Genomic DNA, 16,281 nt, shown 5'->3' with positions numbered 1-16,281 from the left:
TTCTGAAGTACTGCAACTCGTACTTCTACTACTTGGTTGAGTTCAGATAATATAAAAGCAGTCAGATTTGTTGTTTTACTGTATGTACAGGCAGCTTGGATATCTTTATGCATTCGTACAACAAGTCCAGGAACCAGCAGGAGGAATGCAGCTGCAACTGCAACAGAGGCAGGATCTGAAAGTTTCAAGTTGTCATCACAATCAGATGGCAGAGCTCGGAGAAGTCTCTTGCACTTATATCCAGGACGGTCTTTTAGAGCAGGATGAATGTGTCCCACACCACAAACACCTCAACAGTGTGAAGAAAGGGCTTGATAAGTTTTGTCATTACACAAAAATACCCAACCATTTGGAAGTCTATATTTAGAAGACCATTTTACATTGACTGTAGAATTACAGTAAGAGGGTAAATGAGTAGAATTAATACATACACAGTGAGTAATTATAGTAGTGCTAACAGGCAAATTTAATTGGGCATCAGGAGTAAGCATCTTATGGGGAAGAGTGATATTTTCTGTAACATAAAACATTCAGTAATAAAGTTTAGCACTATTCTTTCTGACAGTGCTTTCCAGGTAAGTATATATCAGGTAAATAAGCCAAATTAATCAAATATTTTCTTTGATGAGAAGAAATTCCTCTGACATGTTTCAGAGGCCCTGTGGAAAATTTCAGAGATAACTAGAGGTAAAGTACTTTTTTATTGAGAGGGCATCTCTCATATTTATTGATCAAACGGTTGTTAACAAAAATAAAATTCTGTATAGGGGGGTCAATGCTCAATGCACAATCATTAATCCATCTCAAGCCTAATTCTCGTCAGTCTCCAATCTTCTGAAGCATGACGAACAAGTTCTTAAATGGTGAACGATTCTTATATAGTGAATAAGTTCTTACATGGTCAACAGTACAACGGCATTCATCACAGAAACTTTCAGTTTTGATCACACATTATGAATTATGAATAATCAGGTCAATTTTGAATATTCATTTGATTTTTATACTTGATTTATATGTGGATCCCACATTTCTCCCTTTATTATTATTATTATTTTTATTTTTAATAAAATGCTGAAGTGGTAGGTAGATGCAAGATAAAGGTAGAAAACATAGTTTAGTGTTGTTAAAAGAGCAATTGTAGATGATCAGGTGTGTGCCTGAAGACTATGTGTTAATCCAAGCTAGACAAGGGCATTAAAACATCCACGGATGCAGAAGATTTCTCTCAAAACAGGGGGGGTGAGGTTCTAAGACTCACCACTGTTGATCCCCAATTTCTCACCTGATGGCCCCCCTGCTACTGTGCCTGTCTTAGGTTGTTACTCCCTTGAGGAATCTTACCCGTCTCTGGCTAACCAGTCATCTTCTGGGGCCACACAGGGAGATGTAAAGTTGGTAAGTGAGAGAGAAGCCGTATTGTTTGAAAAGGTTAGCTTTTTACTTCTTTGCAGATTTATGCCCTGTGGCTTCTATGCCCAGCACTTGTCTCGAGGTATCTTTACCACCTGGAGGAATTATGATGCTTGGTAAATTCGATATGAGGCACGAATTCTATTTAAGGGTTGTAATTAGGAAGGAAGAAGAAAAGCTATAGATGTAGCATATGAAGGAAACATGGGAGGATTGATTATTTCTTTGACATATCTTCTTGTAGAGTACCTTAAGTATGTATAGGTTTTAAACTACTAACTAATTTGCACACACATATTAACATAATAGGAATACGGTGACATAAACAAAGCAAATCTATAATTACCATCCATCTCCAGTGAAGCCAAGAAAACCATTTAGGCACCCTAGGCATTTGTGAAAATTTATCTATGATATGATGGATATTGTCCAACTGTACTTGAACCATCAGACAAATTAAAGCAGCCCATTTCTGGGATCTGTTCACATCCCATATGTTCTTTTAACCATAGATAGTCTATAGTCATGAGATTTTGGAGTGCTACAACTTGCACCCCTCCCAACTCCTGGTTGAGACAGTACAGATCCGGTCAAATTCGTTGTCTCACTGTATGCACATGCCAGCCTAGACATCTCCCTCCTCATTCCTATGGCAAGTCCAGGAGACGGTGGGCTGGATGCAGCCACAACCACAGCATCGTCCGGATACCTGTGGAGGCTATTTGATGATCATCCACCGGCACGAGTCCTCCAGAGAGTGCTGATGCCGGAAGCTCCTCCTCATATCGTATCTTAGTTCATTTTCTGGGTAGCCAAGTTAGGCCTTGATCTGCATAGAAACAAACAGACCCTTTGCCCACACTTTGACATGCCCTCTATACCACTGTGCAGAACTCATTGGAGGTCAGCACACAGTAACTGCTTTTTTTTTTTTAATTAAGAGAAAGGAATATTATCAGAAAAGAGTACCTCCATAGCTGATCATCTGACACCCTTTAAGTGATCAACATTAAGGATATATAAGCATGCGTTAATCTTTGATTTACCAATAGTTTTATCCTGTCAAGGAGTAATCCCCCTTTTCTTTCTTTTTTTTTTTTTAATTTTTAATCTACATTTACATGAAGAATACTATGTTTACTATGCTCTCCCCTATATCAGGTCCCCCCTAACAACCACATTACAGTTACTGTCCATCAGCTTAGCAAAATGTTGTAGAGTCACTACTTGTCCTCTCTGTGTGTGCAGCCCACCCTCCCCTTTCTCCCTCCCCTCCATGCATTCTAACCTTAATACCCCCCTTCTTCTTCCCCCCCCTATCCCTCCCTGCCCACCCATCCTCCCCAGTTCCTTTCCCTTTGGTACCTGTTAGTCCATTTTTGGATTCTGTAATTCTGCTGCTGTTTTGTTCCTTCAGTTTTTCCTTTGTTCCTATACTCCTCAGATGAGTGAAATCATTTGGTATTTCTCTTCCTCCACTTGGCTTATTTCACTGAGCATAATACTCTCCAGCTCCATCCATGTTGCTTCAAATGGTTGGATTTTTCCACTTCTTATGGCTGAGTAGTATTCCATTGTGTATATGTACCACATCTGCTTTATCCATTCATCTACCGATGGACATTTAGGTTGCTTCCAATTCTTGGCTATTGTAAATAGTGCTGCGATAAACATAGGGGTGCATCTGTATTTCTCAAACTTGATTGTTGCGTTCTTAGGGTAAATTCCTAGGAGTGGAATTCCTGGGTCAAATGGTAGGTCTGTTTTGAGCATTTTGATGAACCTCCATACTGCTTTCCACAATGGTTGAACTAATTTACATTACCAACAGCAGTGTAGGAGGGTTCCCCTTTCTCCACAGCCTTACCAACATTTGTTGTTGTTTGTCTTTTGGATGGCAGCCATCCTTACTGGTGTGAGGTGATACCTCACTGTAGTTTTAATTTGCATTTCTCTGATAATTAACGATGTGGAGCATCTTTTCATGTTTCTGTTGGCTATCTGTACTTCTTTTTTAAAGAACTGTCTTTTCAGTTCCTCTGCCCATTTTTTAATTGGGTTATTTGTTTTTTGTTTGTTGAGGCGTGTGAGCTCTTTATATATTCTGGACGTCAAGCCTTTATCGGATCTGTCATTTTCAAATATATTCTCCCATACTGTAGGGTTCCTTTTTGTTCTATTGATGGTGTCTTTCGCTGTACAGAAGCTTTTCAGCTTAATGTAGTCCCACTTGCTCATTTTTGCTGTTGTTTTCCTTGCCCGGGGAGATATGTTCAAGAAGAGATCACTCATGTTTATGTCTAAGAGGTTTTTGCCTATGTTTTTCCCCAAGAGTTTAATGGTTTCATGCCTTACATTCAGGTCTTTGATCCATTTTGAGTTTACCTTTGTATATGGGGTTAGACAATGGTCCAGTTTCATTCTCCTACATGTAGCTGTCCAGTTTTGCCAGCACCATCTGTTGAAGAGACTGTCATTTTGCCATTGTATGTCCATGGCTCCTTTATCAAATATTAATTGACCATATATATTTGGGTTAATTTCTGGGGTCTCTAATCTGTTCCACTGGTCTGTGGCTCTGTTCTTGTGCCAGTACCAAATTGTCTTGATTACTATGGCTTTGTAGTAGAGCTTGAAGTTGGGGAGTGAGATCCCCCCTACTTTATTCTTCTTTTTCAGGATTGCTTTGGCTATTCGGGGTCTTTGGTGTTTCCATATGAATTTTTGAATTATTTGTTCCAATTCATTGAAGAATGTTGCTGGTAATTTGAGAGGGATTGCATCAAATCTGTATATAGCTTTGGGCAGGATGGCCATTTTGACGATATTAATTCTTCCTAGCCATGAGCATGGGATGAGTTTCCATTTATTAGTGTCCCCTTTAATTTCTCTTAAGAGTGACTTGTAGTTTTCAGAGTATAAGTCTTTCACTTCCTTGGTTAGGTTTATTCCTAGGTATTTTATTCTTTTTGATGCAATGGTGAATGGAATTGTTTTCCTGATTTCTCTTTCTATTGATTCGTTGTTAGTGTATAGGAAAGCTACAGATTTCTGTGTGTTGATTTTGTATCCTGCAACTTTGCTGTATTCCGATATCAGTTCTAGTAGTTTTGGAGTGGAGTCTTTAGGGTTTTTTATGTACAGTATCATATCATCTGCAAATAGTGACAGTTTAACTTCTTCTTTACCAATCTGGATTCCTTGTATTTCTTTGTTTTGTCTGATTGCCATGGCTAGGACCTCCAGTACTATGTTAAATAACAGTGGGGAGAGTGGGCATCCCTGTCTGGTTCCCGATCTCAGTGGAAATGCTTTCAGCTTCTCGCTGTTCAGTATAATGCTGGTTGTGGGTTTATCATATATGGCCTTTATTATGTTGAGGTACTTGCCCTCTATTCCCATTTTGCTGAGAGTTTTTATCATGAATGGATGTTGAATTTTGTCAAATGCTTTTTCAGCATCTATGGAGATGATCATGTGGTTTTTGTCTTTCTTTTTGTTGATGTGGTGGATGATGTTGATGGATTTTCGAATGTACCATCCTTGCATCCCTGGGATGAACCCCACTTGGTCATGGTGTATGATCCTTTTGATATACTGTTGAATTCTGTTTGCTAATATTTTATTGAGTATTTTTGCGTCTACATTTATCAGGGATATTGGTCTGTAATTTTCTTTTTTGGTGGGGTCTTTGCCTGGTTTTGGTATTAGGGTAATGTTGCCCTCATAGAATGAGTTTGGGAGTATTCCCTCTTCTTCTATTTTGTGGAACACTTAAAGGAGAATGGGTATTATGTCTTCTCTGTGTGTCTGATAAAATTCCGAGGTAAATCCGTCCGTTCCCGGGGTTTTGTTCTTGGGTAGTTTTTTGATTACTGTTTCAATTTCTTTGCTCGTAATTGGTTTGTTTAACTTTTGTGTTTCTTCCTTGGTCAGTCTTGGGAGGTTGTATTTTTCTAGGAAGTTGTCCATTTCTTCTAGGTTTTCCAGCTTGTTGGCATATAGGTTTTCATAGTAGTCTTTAATAATTCTTTGTATTTCTGTGGAGTCTGTCGTGATTTTTTCATTCTCATTTCTGATTATGTTGATTTGTGTTGACTCTCTTTTTCTCTTAATAAGTTGGGCTAGAGGCTTATCTATTTTGTTTATTTTCTCGAAGAACCAGCTCTTGGTTTCATGGATTTTTGCTATTGTTTTATTCTTCTCAATTTTGTTTATTTCTTCTCTGATCTTTATTATGTCCCTCCTTCTGCTGACTTTAGGCCTCATTTGTTCTTCTTTTTCCAGTTTTAATAATTGTGATGTTAGACTATTCATTTGGGATTGTTCTTCCTTCTTCAAGTGTGCCTGGATTGCTATATACTTTCCTCTTAAGACTGCTTTCGCTGCATCCCACAGAAGTTGGGGCTTAGTGTTGTTGTTGTCATTTGTTTCTATATATTCCTTGATCTCTATTTTGATTTGTTCATTGATCCATTGATTATTTAGTAGCATGTTGTTAAGCGTCCATGTGTTTGTGAGCCTTTTTGTTTTCTTTGTAGAATTTATTTCTACTTTCATACCTTTGTGGTGTGAATAATTGGTTGGTAGAATTTCAATATTTTGGAATTTACTGAGGCTCTTTTTGTGAGATAGCATGAGGTCTATTCTGGAGAATGTTCCATGTGCACTTGAGAAGAATGTATATCCTGTTGCTTTTGGATGTAGAGTTCTATAGTTGTCTATTAGGTCCATCTGTTCTAGTGTGTTGTTCAGTGCCTGTGTGTCTTTACTTATTTTCTGCCCGGTGGATCTATCCTTTGGGGTGAGTGGTGTGTTGAAGTCTCCTACAATGAATGCATTGCAGTCTATTTCCCTCTTTAGTTCTGTTAGTATTTGCTTCACATATGCTGGTGCTCCTGTATTGTGTGCATATATATTTAGAATGGTTATATCCTCTTGTTGGACTGAGCCTTTATCATTATGTAGTATCCTTCTTTATCTCTTGTTACTTTCTTTGTTTTGAAGTCTATTTTGTCTGATATTAGTACTGCAACGCCTGCTTTCTTCTCACTGTTGTTTGCCTGAAATATGTTTTCCCATCCCTTGACTTTTAGTCTATGCTTATCTTTGGGTTTAAGGTGAGTTTCTTGTAAGCAGCATATAGATCAGTCTTGCTTTTTTATCCATTCTATTACTCTATGTCTTTTGATTGGTGCATTAAGTCCATTTACATTTAGGGTGACTATTGAGAGATATGTACTTATTGCCATTGCAGGCTTTAGATTCGTGGTTACCAAATGTTCAAGGTTAGCTTCTTTAGTATCTTACTGCCTAACGTAGCTCCCTTATTGAGCTGTTATATACACTGTCTGGAGATTCTTTTCTTCTCTCCCTTCTTATTCCTCCTCCTCCATTCTTCATATGTTGTGTGTTTTTTTCTGTGCTCTTTTTAGGGGTTCTCCCATCTAGAGCAGTCAGTGTAGGATGCCCTGTAGAGGTGGTTTGTGGGAACCAAATTCCCTCAGCTTTTGCTTGTCTGGGAATTGTTTAATCCCGCCATCATATTTAAATGATAGTCGTGCTGGATACAGTATCCTTGGTTCAAGGCCCTTCTGTTTCATTGCATTAAGTATATCATGCCATTCTCTTCTGGCCTGTAGGGTTTCTGTCGAGAAGTCTGATGTTAGCCTGATGGGTTTTCCTTTATAGGTGACCTTTTTCTCTCTAGCTGCCTTTAAAACTCTTTCCTTGTCCTTGATCCTTGCCATTTTAATTACTATGTGTCTTGGTGTTGTCCTCCTTGGATCCTTTCTGTTGGGAGTTCTGTGTAATTCCATGGTCTGTTCGATTATTTCCTCCCCTAGTTTGGGGAAGTTTTCAGCAATTATTTCTTCAAAGAGACTTTCCCTTTTCCTCTTTCTTCTTCTTCTGGTATCCCTATAATACAAATATGATTCCTTTTGGCTTGGTCACATATTTCTCTAAGTGTTGTTTCATTCCTGGAGATCCTTTTATCTCTCTCTATGTCAGCTTCTATACGTTCCTGTTCTCTGGGTTCTATTCCTTCAATGGCCTCTTGCATCTTATCCATTCTGCTTATAAATCCTTCCAGGGATTGTTTCACTTCTGTGATCTCCTTCCTGACATCTGTGATCTCCTTCCGGACTTCATCCCACTGCTCTTACATTTTTCTCTGCATCTCATCCCATTGCTCTTGCATTTTTCTCTGCATCTCTGTCAGCATGTTCATGATTTTTATTTTGAATTCTTTTTCAGGAGGACTAGTTAGGTCTGTCTCCCTCTCAGGTGTTGTCTCTGTGATCTTTGTCTGCCTGCAGTTTTGCCTTTTCATGGTGATAGAGATAGTTTGCAGAGCTGGTACAAGTGACCGCTGGAAGAGCTTCCCTTCTTGTTGGTTTGTGGCCTTCTCCTGGGAGAATAGCGACCTCTAGTGGCTTGTGCTGGGCAGCTGTGCACAGACAGGGCTTCTGTTTCCTGCCCAGTTGCTATGGGGTTTAACTCTGCTGTTGCTGTGGGCTTGGCCTGGCTGGGGCTGTTCCTCCAAAATGGTGGAGCCCCGTTGGAGGGGGCGCGGCCGGGAGGCTATTTATCTCCGTAAGGGGCCTCTGTGCTCCCTGCTGCCCAGGGGGTTATAGTGCCCAGAGATCCCCAGATTCCCTGCCTCTGGTCTAAGTGACCTGTCCTGCCCCTTTAAGACTTCCAAAAAGCACTCTCCAAACCAAAACAACAACAGCAACAATGAGAGAGGGAACAGAAAGAAAAAAAAAAGGAAAAAACACGCGATTTTTTTTTTTGTCCTCTTGTGCTGGTCCCAGGCACCCGCTCACTGGTCCTGCTGCCCTGTCTCCCTAGCACCAGGCTCCCTGTCCTTTCAAGGCTTCCAAAAAGCACCACCCACCGGTCCCGCAGGGAAAGAACGCTTGATATTCTTTGTCCTCAGGTGCTGGTCCCAGGCACCCGTTCACCAGTCCCGCCGCCCTGCCTCCCTAGCACCGGGGTCCCTGTCCCTTTAAGGCTTCCAAAAAGCACTCGCCAAAAAGAGAGAAAAAAAGGGGAAAACGCGCGATTTCCTCCATCCTCAGGTGCCGGTCTCAGGCACCCGCCCACCGGTCCCACAGGGAAGAACGCGGGATATTCTTTGTCCTCAGGCGCCGGTCCCAGGCACCCGCTCACCAGTCCCGCCGCCCTGCCTCCCTAGCTCCGGGGTCCCTGTCCCTTTTAGGCTTCCAAAAAGCACTCGCAAAAAAGAAAAAAAAAAAGGGGAAAAACGCGCGATTTCCTCTGTCCTCAAGTGCCCGTCTCAGGCACCCGCCCACCGGTCCCGCAGGTAAAAACGTGGGATATTCTCTGTCCTCTGGCACCAGTCCCAGGCACCCGCTCACCAGTCCCGCCGCCCTGCCTCCCTATCACCGGGGTCCCTGTCCCTTTAAGGCTTCCAAAAAGTGCTCGCCAGAAAGAGAAAAAAAAAGGGGAAAAACGCGCGATTTCCTTTGTCCCCAGGCTCCGGTCTCAGGCACTCGCCTGCCGGTCCCGCAGGGAGAAACGCGGGATATTCTTTGTCCTCAGGCGCCGGTCCCAGGCACCTGCTCACCAGTCCCGCCACCCTGCCTCCCTAGCAATGGGGGCCCGTCCCTTTAAGGCTTCCAAAAAGCACTCGCCAAAAAAAACCTCTCTGGTTTCTTTCCACCCGCCGGGAGACGGGGGGAGGGGCGCTCGGGTCCCGCCAGGCCGGGGCTTGTATCTTACCCCCTTCGCAAGGCTCTGGGTTCTTGCAGGTGTGGATGTGGTCTGGATGTTGTCCTGTGTCCTGTGGTCTCTATTTTAGGAAGATTTTTCTTTGTTATATTTTCATAGCTCTATGTGTTTTTGGGAGGAGATTTCCACTGCTCTACTCATGCCACCATCCTGGCTCTGCCCCCCTAAAGCTATGTTTTAATTCAGCAATACTTAGCCATCACTGAGAAATAAGCCTAAAATATTAATAACACTGCTGACAAAAAGACAAAACCACTGCCTAACTTGAACAGACTGAACCAAAAAGACATGGTCATTATTATTACCAGTGATTTGCATGACAGCCAGAAGCGCCTTGTCTGACAATGCTGACTGGTCATTCTGAATGAAGTAGTATCACTTGTGTATATAGGCAGGTGGGAGGTCAGAGGATTGTGCAAAGGCCAACAAGACTATAGAAGCACTGATGCTCAAGAACAATTGATTTCAGGGAAGGATTGAGCTAAATACCAAGTCAGTGAGGGGGAAAAGCTGATAATGCACCTAACAAGGTTATGTCCTTAGCAGATAAGTGAATTTTGTGCATGTATGTTTTCATGCGTGAATAATTTAACTGGTGTTACTACCAGGAAGTCAAACCTCTGTGCAAGCTCTTCACATAAACTCATTTAGAAACTTCTGTATTACCCTGATGGGAAAACACACTTTGTTTTTTTAACTGGCAGGTTAAAAAGATATAGGCCCTTTCACAGCAACAATTACTAAATCAACATATATCCTGCTCAGCAAATAAAGCATCAGGTTATGAAGGAGTGATCTGGTAGAAAACAAACTAGGTTGTTGCTTTCTTCTGTTTGGTTGGGGGTGGGGAAGGTAGATAATTATGATGGTATACGGAGTATATGTCAGGAGGCCGAAATAAGGGGAGGTTGTAATTTGAAGAATCAGGTTTACAGTAGGATATAAAGGCAGTTAAGCTACTCCTTTCCTGGTATACAACAATGTGAAGAAACCTAATAAAGCTACACAGTTTTCTCCATAGAAATAAAACATTTTCTTAGTTCTAAGTTGTCCTAATTCCCTACTAGATATTTATATGAGTTTCTAAAGTCTGTATGTCAATTCTCCGTATTTCATATGTAGGAAAATTTGAAAAAAAATAAAGAAAGCACAATAAAACCATCTAGAAGAGCAGCTAAGAAACACTTTTATCAAACATTATAACAATGATGAAGAAAAAAATAAATCAAGAGGGGAGAACCAAGATGGTGGTGTGAGTAGAGCAGCAGAAATCTCCCCCAAAACCATATATATTTTTGAAAATACAACAAATACAACTATTCCTAAAAGAGAGACCCGAAGACACAGGACAACAGCCAGACTACATCCACACCTGCGAGAACCCAGTGCCTCGTAACGGGGGTTAAGATACAAGCCAGGGACCGGCGGGACCCAAGCACCCCTCATCCCAGCTCCTGGTGGGAGGAGAGGAGTCGGAGAGAGGAGGGATAGGGAGCCCAGGACTGCTAAACACACAGCCCTAGCCATCTACACCAGAGCACAGAAACACAGTATGTGGTGTGCTGGATGGTAGGGAAACAGGACAACAAGACATGTGAGTGGGTCCCTGCAGCCTGCCCACCTGGGACAAAGAAAAGTGAGGGTTTTTTGAAAGTTTTAAAGGGACAGAGACCCCACAGCTGAACGGAAGCATCTCAGGAAACTTAGCCCAGAAGCTGGGAATCCCAGAGAATTCCAGGTGCCCTAACCCCCTGGGTGGCAGTGCAGCTCAGAGGCCCCTCACAACGATGAAAAGCCTCCCGCCGGTTCCCCCTTGGACACAGGTCCACCATATTGGGGAAGCAGCCTGAGTCTGGCCACGACCACAGCAACCGCAGAGCTCCACAGCTGCTTGGCAAGAATTAGATACCCCATCTGCTTGCAGCTATGCAGCACACGCCACTAGGGGTCGCTGTTCTCCCAGGAGAGGAAGGCCACAAACCAACAAGAAGGGACTTTCTCTTAGCCAACACACATGCCAGCTCCCCACAAATACCTCTATCTCCATGAAAAGGCAGAAGAATTTGATACAGACCAAGATCACAGAGGCAAATCCTGAGAAGCAGATAGACCTAACCAATCTCCCTGAAAAAGAATTAAAAATAAAGCTCATAACCATGCTGATGGAGCTGCAGAGAAATATGCAAGAGGTAAAGAATGATGTCCAGAAGGAGACTACATAAATGAAACAATTTCTGGAAGGATTTATAAGCAGAATGGATAAGATGCAAGAGGCCATTGATGGAACAGAAACCAGAGAAGAGGAACACATAGAAGCTGATGCAGAGAGAGAGATAAAAGGATCTAGGGAACGAAACAATATTAAGAGAACTGTGTGACCAATCCAAAAGGAACAATATCCGCATTATAGGGATACCAGAAGAAGAGAGAGAAAAAGGGATAGAAAGTGCCTTTGAAGAAATAATAGCCCAAAAATGTGTTTTAAGAAGACCTACAAGTATATTATGCTCAGTGAAATAAGCCAGGCAGAGAAAGACAAGTGCCAAGTGATCTCCCTCATTTTTAGAGTATAACAAAGAAGCAAAACTGAAGGAAAAATATAGCAGTAGACTCAGAGACTCCAAGAAGGGACTAGTGGTTACCAAAGGGGAGGGGTGTGGGAAGGCGGGTGGGGAGGGAGGGAGAAGGGGATGGAGGGGTATTATGTTTAGTACCCATGGTGTGGGGGATCATGGGGTAAACAGTGCAGCACAGAGAAGGCAAATAGTGAATCTGTGGTATCTTACTACACTGACGGACAGTGACTGCATTGGGGTATGGGTGGGGACTTGATAATATGGGTAAATGTAGTAACCACATTGTTTTTTCATGTGAAACCTTCATAAGAGTATGCATCAATAATACCTTAATAAAAATTTTTTAAAAAAAGAAGACCTCCAGCTGATTCTGATACATGCTAATGTTTGAGGATCAGTATACTTTTAGGAAGCCCTATATTACTGTCGGACTCCAGGGGTTGCATTTGAGATTTTGGGGCAACGCGAAGAGTAAAGGTGGCAGCGGGAGTTGTCATGGAGAGTGCTCAAAGAGACCACTTTATTCTGCACATAGCTGTACTTCTTATATGCTACAGTGCTAAATCATGGTTACAGAAGTACTTGTGGCCTTCATGGCCAGGTGCCTGGCTTTCAAGGCCCTTATCTAGATCCTTTGTCACAGGAACAACATGCTGTGTTTTCAGACTTCTCAAGGCCAGAAATATCTGGCTCCATACAAGGCCAGATGTATTTGGTGTGAAGCAACTGAAGACGCACATGCATGTGGTCTTCATGGCCAGGTACCTGGCCTTCCGGGTCCTTATATAGCTCCTTCAAGGGTACAACATGCTGTGTTTTCAGGTTTCTCAAGGCCAGACATATCTGGCTCCATACAAGGCCAGATGTATTTGGGGTGAAGCAGCGGACAGCTGTCCTCATAGAACACTAGAGAAAGTGGGGGGGCCTTCCCTACAACTATGCACCTCCAATTTAAGGAATACACACACAATCAGAGAGAGAAATGACTACAAATAACTTCAGGCTGGAAGACTATTCATTTAAATAATATCTGGTGTTAAAAACATAAGCTACTGTTTAAAAACATACATAATTTGATATTGGATGGAAAACAGGGAGTAGGAAGGCAAAGTGGAAACTTCCCACTGGCCCATCAAGGAAGCACCTCCAGCAAATACAACTAACCCTGAAATGACCTGAAGACTGCATGCAGATCAGGCCACCTACACCTGGTGAAGAGAAGACTATACAGAGAAGGGTAAAGTGGCAGGGCCAGGATCAGTCAGGACCCAAGCCCTTCCCCCAGCCCACAAACAGGAGGGAGAGGGGATAAGCAAGCACTCAGGAGCTCTGCACACCTGGCCCCAGAGAACACAAGTCCACATTGCACTGGGTTTTGGTGATTAGTGGGGCTCAACAGCAGGGCGCATTGGAACACTCTGAGAGGCTGAGACTCCAGGCACTTGTGGAGGACAGGAATGCTCCCTCAGTCTTCCTGGGAACCAACACAGAGGCAGCAGTCTGAAAGATTAACCAGCAGTGGGAAGTGTACCAGACAGATGGAGGTCAGAGGGAGCTCTCTCTGGAGGAGAAAAGGCAGGTGGATGGATGATGCTTCCCCATTCGTCCTTCAACAAATGATCTGGAAAACCAGCTCTAAAGGCTCCATCTCCTTCACTGGCAGCTCAGCCCCTATGTATTTCCCTGCATACCCACCTGCCTGCTTGGCCAGCCTGGCCTAGCAGCCATTAGACTTTGCTGCCTGGAAGGCAGAGGGAGGCCTTCCCAGCTTTCCTGGCCCTCTCTCAGCCCAAAAGGTGAGGCACCTGTCAAAGCCAGCTCCAAACACTCCATCTCCCTTGCTGGCAGCTCAGCCCCATGTTACAATCTTCTGCACACCCACCCCACTAACCCAACAGGAACCACCATTGCTGCCTGGCAAGCAGAGGGCAGCCTTCCCACAAAGATCCAAGCAGAAGTGCTTCATAGCACTCAAAGGGCCCACAGAGGCACCTATCAGCCTCTGCTGACAGATCAGCTACTGCCAGCAGATAGGCAGAAAGGAGGTCCCACCCACAGCCCACCAACAGCAACTGCAGATCCACCACAAAGTTGAACAAGGCATGGGTGAGAGCAAAGAGTCTTGAGCTTCTGGGCACCACAGGACACCTTCTCCATAAAGCCATTACTTTCTAGACCAGGAAGCATAGCAGATCCATCTAATACAAAAGGAAGAAACACAGAAACCCTGACAAAATGAGGAGGCAGAGGAATATGGTCCAAACAAAAGTACAGGATAAGACACCACAAAGAGGCCTAAATGAAATGGAGATTATCAATCTTCTTGAAGATTTCAAAGTAACTGTCATAAAGATGCTTGATGATCTACAGAAAAGTACTGACACTCTCAGAGAAGACTTCAACAAATAAAAGATTTGAAAGACAGCTACTCAGAGCTGAAGAATGCAATAACTGAAATGAAAAATATAATGGAAGGCATGAATAATAGACTGCTGGAAGTACAGGAGATAATGAGATGGATATTAGAGAAGAGGAAAACAATGAAGCTGAGGACCACAGAGAAAAAACAATCTCTAAAATGAAAAAATGCTAATATAGCTGTGTGACAACTCAAAACAAAACAATATTCACATAATAAGGGGTCCCAGAAGGAGAAGTGAGAGACAAAGGAATAGAAAGTCTCTTACAAGAAGTAACAGTTGAAAACATCCCCAATCTGGGAAAGGAAATGGACACCCAGGTTCCTGGAAGCACGTACAGCTCCTAACAAAAGGAAACCCAGGAAAGCATTAAGACATACAATAATTAATATGACAAAGATTAAAGATAAAGAGAGAATCTTAAAAGCAGCAAGAGAGAGGCTGACAGCTACCTATAAAGGAAACTCCATAGGCTATCAGCATATTTTTCCACAGAAACTTTACAGGCCAGAAGGGAGGGGCACGAGCTATTTAATGTATTGTAAGGGAAGAACCTACCACCAAGAATCCTCTACCCGGCAAGGTTATCATTCAGAACTGAGGGAGAGATTAAAAGTTTCCCAGATAAACAAAAGGTAAAAGAATTCACCACCCCTAACATGGCCTCATAGTATATGCTAAAGGGTCTTCTGTAGATACAAATGTCCTTAAGCCCAAATATATGCATCAGTGAAAATAAACATACAGTAAAGGTAGTAAACCACTTACTAAGCAAGTATGAAGTTTTAAAAAAAAGCAGTAAAATCAACTATATACAAATCAGTCACAGGATACACAAAACATGTAGATTATGTCATCACATATATAAAGTATGGAGGAAGAAGAATAAAAAAGTAGTACTTGTAGATGTGTTAGAGAGTCCATCAACTTACTATAGACTATTATACACTTAGGAAACTATGAACATTATAGTAACCACAAACCTAAAGCCTATAATACAAACACACAAAAAAATGAAGAAACAAAAAGAGAAATCCAAGCATAACACTGAAGAAAACAATCAAAGAGAATGGTATAAGAGAGGAAGAAAGAAACAGAGAGGAACTACAAAAACAACCAGAAAACAATTAATAAAATGGCAATAAGTACATACCTTTCAATAATTACCTTAAATGTAAATGGACTCAACATACCAATCAAAAGACAGACAGTGGCAGAATGGATAAAGAAACAAGACCCAACTATACAATACTGACAAGAGACTCATTTTAGACATAACAACATACACAGGCTGAAAAGAAATAGATGGAAAAAGATATTACATACAAATAAAAGGGAGAAAAAAGCAGGATTAACAGTACTTATATCAGACAAAACAGACTTCAAAACAAAGAAATAACAACAGACAAAAAAAGAATATAACATAAAGATAAAGGCATCAGTACACAAAGAGCATATAACAATTGTAAATATCTATGCACCTAATGAAGGAGCACCTAAATATTGAAAACAAATACTAACAGAACTAAAGGGGGAAACAGGAAGAAATACAATCTTATTAGGGGATATTAACACCCCTTAAATCAATGGACAGATCATCCAGACAGAATAGGTAAACAGAGGCACTGAATGACACATCAGATGGACTTAACAGATATACACAGAATGTTCCATTTAAAAGCATCAGGATACACATTTTTCTCAAGTGCTCACGGAACATTCTCCAGAATGCATCACATATTAGGACACAAAAAGTGCCTCAATAAACTTAAAAAAAACCCTGAAACTGTATCAAGCACCTCTTCAGATCACAATGCTATGAAACTAGAAATCAATTACAAGAAGAACACTAAAAAACCCCCACAAAGACATGGAGGCTAAACAAAATGCTTCTAATCATCAATGGAGCAATGAACAAATAAAAGAGGAAATCGAACAATACATGGAGACAAATGAAAACAGAAACACAACAGTTTAAAATATGTGGGATGGAACAAAAGCAGTTCTAAGAGGGAAGTACATAGCAATACCAGCCTACCTCAAAAAACAAGAAAATTCCAAATAAACAGTGTAAACTCATAACTAAAGAAACTAGGAAAAGAACAAATGAAACCCAA

Source organism: Manis javanica, chromosome 1, assembly GCF_040802235.1.
Source record: "Manis javanica isolate MJ-LG chromosome 1, MJ_LKY, whole genome shotgun sequence".
Classification (NCBI taxonomy): domain Eukaryota; kingdom Metazoa; phylum Chordata; class Mammalia; order Pholidota; family Manidae; genus Manis; species Manis javanica.
Note: the sequence above shows the minus strand (reverse complement) of the source record.